Below are 11,021 nucleotides of genomic sequence, written 5' to 3' on the forward strand. Positions count from 1 at the left end.
AAAGAGCCTTAGGGGTCCGGGTGTGCTGAGATGTATTCACATGTGAGGAGTGAGCTTGCTGGAGGGACAAGCTTGCTGGTTTCACAGGAAGACTGGTCAGTTACTTGCAAAGCTGTTCTAAGGCAGGGGAATGGGAAGGAATGTTTATCAAAAGCTTCCTGCGAGCCATGTGATTTCCTTGAATGATTACCACCACCTAGTTTACAAATCCTGAAACAGGCTCGGAAAGATGAAGTGACTTACCCAAGGTCACACAAGAGGTTGAGAACAGACTAGGGCTTAAAAAAATCAAAGTGTCACGCCTGTAATCCCAGCACTTTGGGAGGCCGAGGGGGGCGGATCACGAGGTCAGCAGATCGAAACCATCCTGGCTAACATGATGAAACCCTGTCTCTACTAAAAATACAAAAAATTAGTAGGGCGTGGTGGTAGGCGCCTGTAGTCCCAGCTACTCGGGAGGCTTAGGCAGGAGAATGGTGTGAACCCGGGAGGCGGAGCTTGCAGTAAGCCGAGATAGCCCCCACTGCACTCCAGCCTGGGCGACAGAGCGAGACTCCATCTCAAAAAAAAAAAAAAAAAAAAAAAAAATCAAAGTGGATAAGGATTTCTCCAGAATCCACGTGCTCCCCCTTTTCCATGGCTTTCCCAGGGTGGGACCTCAGCTGTTGAACTGAATTTTGAGTGAAAGGACTTTGGAACCCAACAATTCTGGGTTTGAATTCCAGCTCTGCTACCTTCTTAACACGGGGAAACTCATTTTATGCCTCTAAACCTCAATTTCTCCATCTGTAAAATGGGAATTATAATCTCAATCTTTCAGGTATATAGGACAAGATTCATTTTAATTCAATAAATTTACAGCTATATATTTTTAATTTGTTTTTTAGAGACGGAGTCTCGCTCTGTTGCCTAGGCTACAGTGCAGTGGTAAAATCATAGTTCACTGCAGCCTTGAACTTCTGGGCTCAGGTGATCCTCCCACCTCCCACAAGTAGCTGGCACTTCAGGTGTGTGCCACCATGCCCAGCTAATTTTTTTTCTTTTCTTTTGAGACAGAGTCTTGCTCTGTCAACAGGCTGGAGTGCAGTGGCTCAATCTCAGCTCACTGCAAACTCCACCTCCCAGGTTCAAGCAATTCTCCTGCCTCAGCCTCCCGAGTAGCTGGGACTACAGGTGCGTGCCACCACGCTTGGCTAACGTTTTGTATTTTCAGTAGAGACGGGGTTTCACTGTATTAGCCGGGATGGTCTCAATCTCCTGACCTCATGGTCTGCCCATCTTGGCCTCCCAAAGTGCTGGGATTATAGGCGTGAGCCACTGTGCCAGGTCCCCAGCTAATTTTTTATATGTTTTGTTTTTGTAGAGATGGGGTCTCACTATCTCGCCCAGGCTGGTCTTAAACTCCTGGCCTCAAGCGATCCTCCAGCCTCCCAAAATGCTGGAATTACAGCCACCACACCTGGCTTATTTATGGCTATATATTACACACTAGACCCTCTTTCTGAGCATGTATTGTAAGCCAAGCCTTCTTCTTATTATTATTATTATTATTTTGAGATGGAGTCTCACTCTGTCGCCCAGGCTGGAGTGCAGTTCAGTAGCCTGATCTCGGCTCACTGCAACCTCCGCCTCCCGGGTTCAAACGATTCTCCTGCCTCAGCCTCCCAAGTAGCTGGGACTATAGGCATGTGCCACCACACCTGGCTAATTTTTGTATAGGCGTGTGCCACCACACCTGGCTAATTTTATATATATATTTTTTAGTAGAGACGAGGTTTCACCATGTTGGCCAGTATGCTCTCAATCTCCTAACCACATGATCTGCTCGTCTTGGCCTCCTAAAGTGCTGGGATTACAGGCATAAGCCACTGCGCCTGGCCTATTATTATTATTTGTAAAGATGGGGTCTCGCTATGTTGCCCAGGCTGGAGTGCAGTGGCTATTCATAGACGCAACCATAGCACACTACAGCCTTGAACTCCTGGCCTCAAGCAATCCTCTTGCCTCAGCACACCAGGGGATGTGGCTCAGGCTTTCTACTAGATGCTGAGAATATAGCAATGAATAAATTAAAGTCCTTAGCTGGGTACCTGTAATCCTAGCTACTCAGGAGGCTGAGGTAGAATGATCCATTGAGCTCAGGAATTCGAGACTCTAGTGAGCTATGATCACACTATTGTATTCCAGCTTGGGCGACAGAGTGACACCCCATTGCTAAAAAATAAATAATAAAGTACATAATAAATAAAGTATTTGCCTTTATGGAGTTTACATTCATTGTGGTGTAACTAAATAAATAATGACAGCTAACACTAACATAGCACTTACTATGGACCAGGCACTGTTCTATGCATTTTTTACCTGCATAAACTAAGGTAGTCCTTGTAATCTTATGTGTTATGTGCTATTATTCTCTCCAGTGTACAGATGAGGAAACTGAAGGCAGAGAAAGTAAGCATCCCATTACTTGGGTCCCTCCAAGGCCACAGGACTGCAGCCAGGCGCGGTGGCTCACGCCTGTAATCCCAGCACTTTTGGGAGGCCAAGGTGGGTGGATCACCTGAGGTCAGGAGTTCGAGACCAGCCTGGCCAACATGGTGAAATCCTGTCTCTCCTAAAAATACAAAAAAAAAAAAGAAAAAATACAGTAGCTGGGCGTGGTGGCGGGTGCATGTAATCTCAGCAACTCAGGAGGCTGATGCAGGAGAATCACTTGAACCTGGGAGGTGGAGGTTTTAGTGAGCTGAGACTGTGCCATTGCACTCCAGCCTGGGCAACAAGAGGGAAACTCCAACTCAAAAAAAAAAAAAAAAAACCCACAGGACTGAAAAATGGCAGAGCTGAGAGACAACCTGACAGTCTGGCTCCAGAATGTGTTATTTATTTATTTTTTAGAGAGAGTTTCACTCTTGTTGCCCAGGCTGGAGTGCAATGGTACCATCTCAGCCCACTGGAACCTCTACCTCCCGGGTTCAAGCCATTCTCCTTCTGCCTCAGCCTCTCGAGTAGCTGAGATTACAGGTGCCCACCACGATGTCCAGCTAATTTTTTGTATTTTCAGTAGAGACAGGGTTTCACCATGTTGACCAGGCTGGTCTTGAACTTCTGACCTCAGGTGATCTGCCACCATCGACCTCCCAAAGTGCTAGGATTACAGGCGTGAGCCACTGCGCCCAGCGCAGAGTGTGTTCTTTTGTTCACATAGTCTCCACCTCCCTGATGAGAAAAGGTGAGGACAAAACAGACTGCAGCCTGGACCAGAGTTGGCAGCCATTATTTACATCAGTGTGGGGATCGTCCAGTTCAGTTACCTGGAAGCAGGTTGTGATGCCCCAGCTCTTGCTGCTCCCGGTTTGAGCTGTTATACTTGAACGTATTTTGACTAAAAGTGTATGTGTTGTTTATCTGAAATTCAAATTGGGTATCATGTATTTTGGTTTGCTAGATCTAGTAATTGTACTCAGGAATTGGAACAGATCGCACATAGCTGCCAGATACCTGGCTTGCAGTCAGCCACATTTAAGTTAGGAAGAGAGACACTGAGACCCACAGGATGAGGGTCAGGGGCTGGGCCAGAGAGGTGGGGTGGATGGCAGGAATAGAGGAGGTGAGGGAAAGCAGGAGTGGTTCTACCTTCAGCTTTGTCCCTCCCTGGGTCCCTGACCCTCTTTCTTCTCCCTCTCAAAGTAATCTCCCTATCAAGAGCATCCTCTCACTTAAGGACTGATTCATTGGTTGTGCTTTCAACCTTTTATGAATAAGCTTCACTTCCTGTGTCCCCTCTCCCATGAGTGGGTCATGCTGGTAAGAGGGGAGCCCAGAGGACATCTGGACTCTACCTTAAGAGCTTCTCCAGGGGTCAGCTTGCCCATCTCTGGAGTAGGCATAGCAGTCACTCATCAGAGAGCTGTGCAGAACAAACTGTAGCCCACAGGTGCAGCTGCTGCAGTTTCAGTGCACAAAAGCGTGCTCCACCTCTCTCCTGGCTCCAGCCACACTGGCTTTCCTTCAGTTCTGCCACAGGGCTTTTGCACATGCCACTCCTTGTACTTGAAACAGTCTTCTTTGTTCTTCAAGCCAGCTCAGCTCTACATCACTTCCTCCAGGACATTTTCCCTCACCTCCGTAGTACTCATACCCATAGCAATCAATACTTGACAGTGCTTCTCAAAGTTGTACTTTTTTACATTTGTTTATGTGACTATTTGATTAACATCTGGCTTTTTTTTTTTTTTTTTTTTTTTTGAGACAGAGTTTCACCCTTGTTGCCCAGACTGGAGTGCAATGGCACAATCTTGGCTTACTGCAACCTCTGCCTCCTGGGTTCAAGCGATTCTCCTGCCTCAGTTTCCCGAGTAGCTGGGATTACAGGCGCCCGCCACACACCGGCTGATTTTTCGTATTTTTAGTAGAGACTGGGTTTCTCCATGTTGGTCAGGCTGGTCTCGAACTCCTGACCTCAGGTGATTTGCCCACCGCAGCCTCCCAAAGTGCTGGGATTACAGACGTGAGCCACTGCCCCCGGCCTACATCTGGCTTTTAAATTAGACTGTAAACTGTGAGAGGGCAGCTGTTGGGTCTTGTTGGCTCTTCATTGTCTTCCTGACACCTGACACACTGCCTGGCACACAGGTACTCAAAAAGACTAAATGAATGACATGTCCAACATCACCCAGCTATGCAATGGTAAATTTGCAACTCAGACCCAGGCAACCTAATCTCATGCTCTGAAATGCTACACTCTGAGTGATGGATAAATTCTAGCTTTTTTTTTTTTTTTGAGACAGGGTCTTGTTTTGTTGCCCAAGCTAGAGTCCAGTGGTGCAATCATGGCTTACTGCAGCCTCAACATCCTGGGCTCCAGCAATTCTCCCACCTCAGCCTCCCAAGTAGCTGGGACTATAGGCATGCACCACTACTCAGCTATTTTTTTTTATTTTTTATTTTTAAAAGATTTTTGTAGAGACGGGGTTTCGCCTGGCATTGAGATGTTTGTTAAATGAGTGACTTGTGAGTGTGAAAGGGCTTTGCTAGACACAAGTGAGGCTACCACTCTGCGCCCTGTCAAAGAGGCAGTTCTGGCAAGGAGCAGGGGGCTAAACTGACAGGGGCTGAGGGCCGGGTTTTGGGTCCCTCTGCTGAAGCCTGGGAGGTTTTTCTTTTTCTTTTTTTTTTCTTTGTTTGAGACGGAGTCTCTCCCTGTCACCAGGCTGGAGGGCAGTGGCGCGATCTTGGCTCACTGCAACCTCCGCCTCCCAGGTTCAAGCTATTCTCCTGCCTCAGCCTCCCGAGTAGCTGGGACTACAGGCACCTGCCACCACACCCAGCTAATTTTTTGTATGTTTAGTAGAGACAGGGTTTCACCATGTTAGCCAGGATGGTCTCGATCTCCTGACCTCGTGATCTGCCCGCCTCAGCCTCCCAAAGTGCTGGGATTACAGGCGTGAGCCACCGCGCCCGGCTGAGGTTTTTCTATAATGTTCAAGAGCAGAGGTTCTGGAAAGGACCTGCCCTGGGGAGAGGGTCTGTCATCATTATTCTTTCTTGGCCTCTCAGTAAAGGGGGTTCCTGGCTAATGTGTCTTTAACAGGTGGAACAGGATGAGGAGAATAATCACAATGATAGTTACCTTTAATGAGCGATTACAAAGTGCCAGAACAGAGCTGAAACTTTAAATAATAATAATCACAAGTGGGGTGCGGTGGCTCATGCCTGTAATCTCAGCACTTTGGGAGGCTGAGCCAAGAGGATTGCCTGAGCCCAGGAGTTTGAGGCCAGCCTCGGCAACATAGCAAGATCCCATTTCTACTAAAAATAAAAGCATTAGCCAGGCATGGTGGCATGCACTCATAGTCCTAGCTACTTGGAGGCTGAGGTCAGAGCATAGCTTGAGCCCAGGAGTTTGAGGTTGCAGTGAGCTATGATTGAGCCATTGCCCTCCAGCCTGGGCAAAAGAGCAAGCTCCTGTCTCAAAAAAATTTAAAAAATAATAGTAACAAACTATGAGTGCTTATTGAGAGAGCCCTATGTAGCCTGCCTGGAGCTGAGTGTTTTACAAGTAAGAGCTCATCAGATCACCCCAATGATACAATGCCATGAGACAAAAATTATTGTCCCATTTTCCAGATGAGAAAACTGAGGCTTAGAGAGGGACAGGATTGCCCATGGTCAGACAGCCAGTAAGTATTGCAGCTGGGCTGGGAACCCACTTCTCTCAGACCTGAAAGCCAGTGCTCTTGATCACTTCACTATGCTAAGTTCAGAAAGGGGTCCAGGAGAGCTCAGTGTGCACACAGTGGGTGGCAGTGATGGAGCAGTGATGGAGTGATGGAGGGGGCAGAGTCTCTTGTCTGTCTCATCCCTCATCTGAGGGATGGGAATGGTGTCATCCTTCTGCTTGAAATCCTCCTGCGCCTCCCCCATCACACTTCAAACAAATCCGAAGTCTTGGCCAAGTCTGTGAACCCCCCAGGCCCCGGCCCACTCCGTGGGGCACTCTCTCCTACCACTCTGTCCCTCGTTCGCCGCTCTCCAGCCACCAGGTATCTTTGCGGATCACTGGACATGCCTGGTATGCTCCTGTCAGGCTCTGCTCCTGCTATGCCCTCCACCTGGAACATTCTTTCTCCATTTCTCAGGGTTCACTCTCTTACTTCATTCACACCTCTGCTCAAATGTCACCTCCCGGAGAGGACTTTCCTTTTCTTATCTTACCTAAAATAGTTCCCCTTGGCCGGGCGCAGTGGCTCACGCTTATAATCCCAGCATTTTGGGAGGCTGAGGCGGGTGGATCACTTGAGATCAGGAGTTTGAGACCAGCCTGGCCAACATGGTGAAACCCTGTCTCTACTAAAACTACAAAAATCAGCCAGGCATGGTGGCACGCATGCCTGTTATCCCAGCTTCCTGGGAGGCAGAGGCAGGAGAATCACTTGAACCCAGGAGGCAGAGGTTGCAATGAGCCGAGATTGCGCCATTGCACTCCAGCCTGGGTGACAAAGCGAGACTGTCTGAAGAAAAAGAAAAAAAAAAGCTCTCCATCAGCTATATAACCTACTTTATCTTTTTATTTTTCATGGCATGCTCTTTACTAGCAATCCTGTTGTTTATTTACCTGTTTGTTTCTCCCACTAGAACAAAGCTCCATGAGGCAGGACTTGTCTGTTTACTGCTGTTTCTCTGGATACATTTGATATATTGTAGGCCCTCAAAATGTACTTGTGAATGGAGCCACACCAACCTGGGCTTAATCCCGGTCTGGCTACCTCCTAGCTGTGTGACTTTGAGTATTTCAGTTAACCCCTCTGAGCCTCAGTTTGTGCCTTAGAAAACTAGAGGTGGCTATGAGTATTAAGTGAGATCAGGCAATAAAATACCTGTGTGGCACCTGGCACACGATAGGTGCTCCATAGAAATGGTAGGTGACAGCTGGGCGTGGTGGCTCACGCCTGTAATCCCAGCACTTTGGGAGGCCAAGGCAGACAGATCACGAGGTCAGGAGATCGAGACCATCCTGGCTAACATGGTGAAACCCCGTCTCTACTAAAAATACAAAAAATTAGCCGGGCGTGGTGGTGGGCTCCTGTAGTCCCAGCTACTCGGGAGGCTGAGGTAGGAGAATGGCATGAACCTGGAAGGCAGAGCTTGTGGTGAGCCGAGATCGTGCCACTGCACTCCAGCCTGGGCAACAGAGTGAGACTCTGTCTCAAAAAAAAAAAAAAAAAAGAAGAAGAAAAGAAATGGTAGGTGACAATCACAGACTTCCTTCCTTCCCTCCAAATTCTTCCCCCTGCAAAGAAGGGAGAGAGCCAGAGATTGGGGCCTGGGGTTCACTGAGTGGGTTCTGCACTTGTGTGGAGCGAAGACATGAGGCCTCAGCCTGGAGGGACTCCCCTGACTGTGGTCAGGGGCTGGTAGAGAATGAAGCCAAAGAGGGAGTGGTCAAGCCTGGTGAAACCCGTCTCTACTAAAAATACAAAATTAGCCAGGTGTGGTGGTACACGCCTGTAGTCCCAGAGACTGGGGTCTCACCATGTTTCCCAGGCTGATCTCGAACTCCTGGACTCAAGTGATCTGCCCGCCTGGGCCTCCGAGAGCACTGGGATTACAGGCATGAGCCCTCTTGCCAGGCCTAATTTAAAAAAAAACGTATCACCGAATGGACAAGACAGGGGTGTTGCTGAAAATGTCAGACTCAAATTTGGATAGCAGCAAGAAGAATTTCTTTGAGGGGGAAGTAGCTGATGAGGAAAGTGTGATTTTGACATTGCTGCCAGTTAAAGATGACCCAAATATGGAACAAATGGAACCAAGTGTTTCTTCAACTTCTGATGTCAAACCGGAGAAACCTATGAAATACAATCAAGGTCATCTACTTCAAACAAATTAACTATTTACAGCTCCACAAAAAGCTAGATGCAAAATACCAGCTCTTCCCTTGCCGACCATTTTGCCTCCCATTAATAAGGTGTGTTGGGACACTTTGCGGGACTGGTGCCAACAACTCAGTTTGAGTACTAATGGCAAGAAAATAGAAGTTTATCTGAGGGTCCATAGGCATGCTTACCCTGAACAACAGCAAGATATGCCTGAAATGTCACAAGAGACCAGATTACAGTGGTGTTCAAGGAAACACAAGGCAGTGACCAAGAGAGCAAGGCTTCAGAAAACTTATGAGATGAATGAAAGAGCAGAAGAGACTAATACAGTCGAAGTGATAACTTCAGCGCAGGGAGCCATGTTGGCATCAAGGGCAGGAATTGCTGCAAGAGCTGTTGAGCCTGAGGCTGTGAATTCAAGTTCCATTCCTGTTTCTCTTGAGGCCTTTTTGATGCAAGCCTCTGGTGTCAGGTGGTGTGTGGTCTATGGCAGACTTCTCTCGGCAGACACAAAGGGTTGAGTATGCCTGCAGTTTCATGCAGGTCAGGCCTGAGTGCCTACCATTCACAGGAGGATGATTTCTCTCTTCTTGTTACCTGCCTGCATTTTCCCATCCCCAGGCACAGAAGATAATATGTTATGCCCCAACTGTGCTAAGAGGAATAAGAAGATGATGAAAAGATTAATGACAATAGAGAAGTAGCAACCATCTATTTGAATGAAATGTATTAGAGAAGGAGGGATGTACTTTCGGACCATGTAAACCTATTATGAAGGAATAGAAGAGGAGACAATTTGAATGAATCTTTGTGATATACAAAACAAAAATCATAGTGACTAGGACTCCACAGTGAAGATGGTTGATAGTGACACAGCCCCATCTAAAAAGCCCCTGTCTGTAAGTCTGAAAACCCTTTAAAATAAAGTCACTGCAATCGGCAAAAAAAAAAAAAAAAAAAAGAGAGGGAGTGGTCAGAGAGGAAGAGGAGGAACAGAAGCATGCAGGTGGGATGGTCCAGGACTGCAGAGGGTCAAGGAGAGCAAGGCAGAGAATTAGGCAGTGAGCTCCTCCACAGAGCGGTACCACTGACCTGGCCTGGGGGTGAGGCCAACTTTGGTTGCTGACATTAGAGAGGACAGGAGGTGACAGCAGAGGTGACACAGTAACAGGAAGAGTTGGGAAGGGAATTGGAGTTAAAAGGGGCAGAAGAGGGAGCAGCTGATCACCAACAAATAGTTACTGAGCACCAGCTACATGCCAGGCACTGTTCTAGGCACTAGGAATACAGCAGAGGAGAAGAGAGTCTCTGCCTTCTAGGATAGAGGCGCACAAACTGGCCCACATGATAAATCTGGCCTACTGTGTTTGTATCCTTGCAAGCTAAGAATGGGTTTTAGATTTTTAAATCATTTTGAAAGTCAAAAGAAGAATATTTCATGACATGTGAAAGTTATATGAAATTCATATTGTAGTATCCATAAATAAAGTTTTATTGGAACACAGCCACGCTCCGTTTACGTATCGTCTATGGCTGCTTTCTCACTACAACAGCAGAGTTGAGTAGCTGCAACAGAGACCATATGGCCTGAAAAGCCTAAAATATTTACTAGCTGGCTCTTTCAAAAAAGGTTTGTTCAGGGGGTGAGGGGTTAGGAGAGGGACAGCATTAGGAGAAATACCTAATGTAGATGACGGGTTGATGGGCGCAGCAAACCACCATGGCATGTGTATACCTATGTAACAAACCTGCATGTTCTGCACATGTAGCACAGAATTTAAAGTATAATTAAAAAAAAAAAAAGAGGCACCAGAGCGGTGGCTCACGCCTGTAATCCTAGCACTTTGGGAGGCTAAGGCAGGCGGATCACCTGGGCAAAAAGAGGGAAACTCTGTCTTAAAAAAAAAAAAAAAAAAAAAAAAAAAAAAGAGGCACCAGAGAGCTGCCTTGCCTTTCTGCCATGTGAGGACACATAGAAAGTGCTCTGTATGAGGAACTGGCCATCACTAGACACCAAATCTCCTGGAGCTTTGATCCTGGACTTCCTAGCCTCCAGAACTCAGAGAGATTTCTGTCTTTGACAAATTGCCCACTGTAAAGTATTTTGCTGTAGTAGCCTAGATGGACTAAGACAGTGCCCTAATAAGAAGAGACACCAGATAGCTTACTCCCTCTCTCTCAAACTCACAAAGAAGAGGTCATGTGGTCATGTGAGCACACAGCAAGATGGTGGCTGATGACAAGTCAAGGGAAGAGTCCTCAGAATGAAATCAACCTTGGCAGCACCTTGATTTTGGATTTCCCAACCTCCAGAACTGTCAGAAATAAATTTCTGCTGTTTGAGCCCCTCCCCCCACAAAAAGTTTGTTGACTCCTGCTCTAGAAAGTTACATTATCTGGCTAGACACAGTGGCTAATGCCTGTAATTCCAGCAATTTGGGAGATTGAAGCAGGCTTGCTTGAGCCCAGGAGTTTGAGACCAGCCTGGGCAACATAGTGAGACCTCATCTCTACAAACAATACAAAAATGCCTGGTGCCTTGTGCCTGTAGTACCGGCTAATCAGGAGGCTGAGGCAGGAGGATAGCTTGAATCTGAGACGTTAAGGCTGCACTGAGCAATGATTATGGCACTGTACTCCAGC

At 47.2% G+C, this 11,021-nt stretch overlaps 1 pseudogene; it reads left to right on the forward strand.

The window, feature by feature from the left end:
• Window positions 1–8,185: 8,185 nt before the first annotated feature.
• LOC101128388 (developmental pluripotency-associated protein 2-like) lies at window positions 8,186–9,082 on the forward strand (annotated as a pseudogene).
• The last annotated feature ends 1,939 nt before the right edge of the window (window positions 9,083–11,021 follow it).

Source organism: Gorilla gorilla, chromosome 1 (genome assembly GCF_029281585.2).
Source record: "Gorilla gorilla gorilla isolate KB3781 chromosome 1, NHGRI_mGorGor1-v2.1_pri, whole genome shotgun sequence".
NCBI classification, from domain to species: Eukaryota; Metazoa; Chordata; class Mammalia; order Primates; family Hominidae; genus Gorilla; species Gorilla gorilla.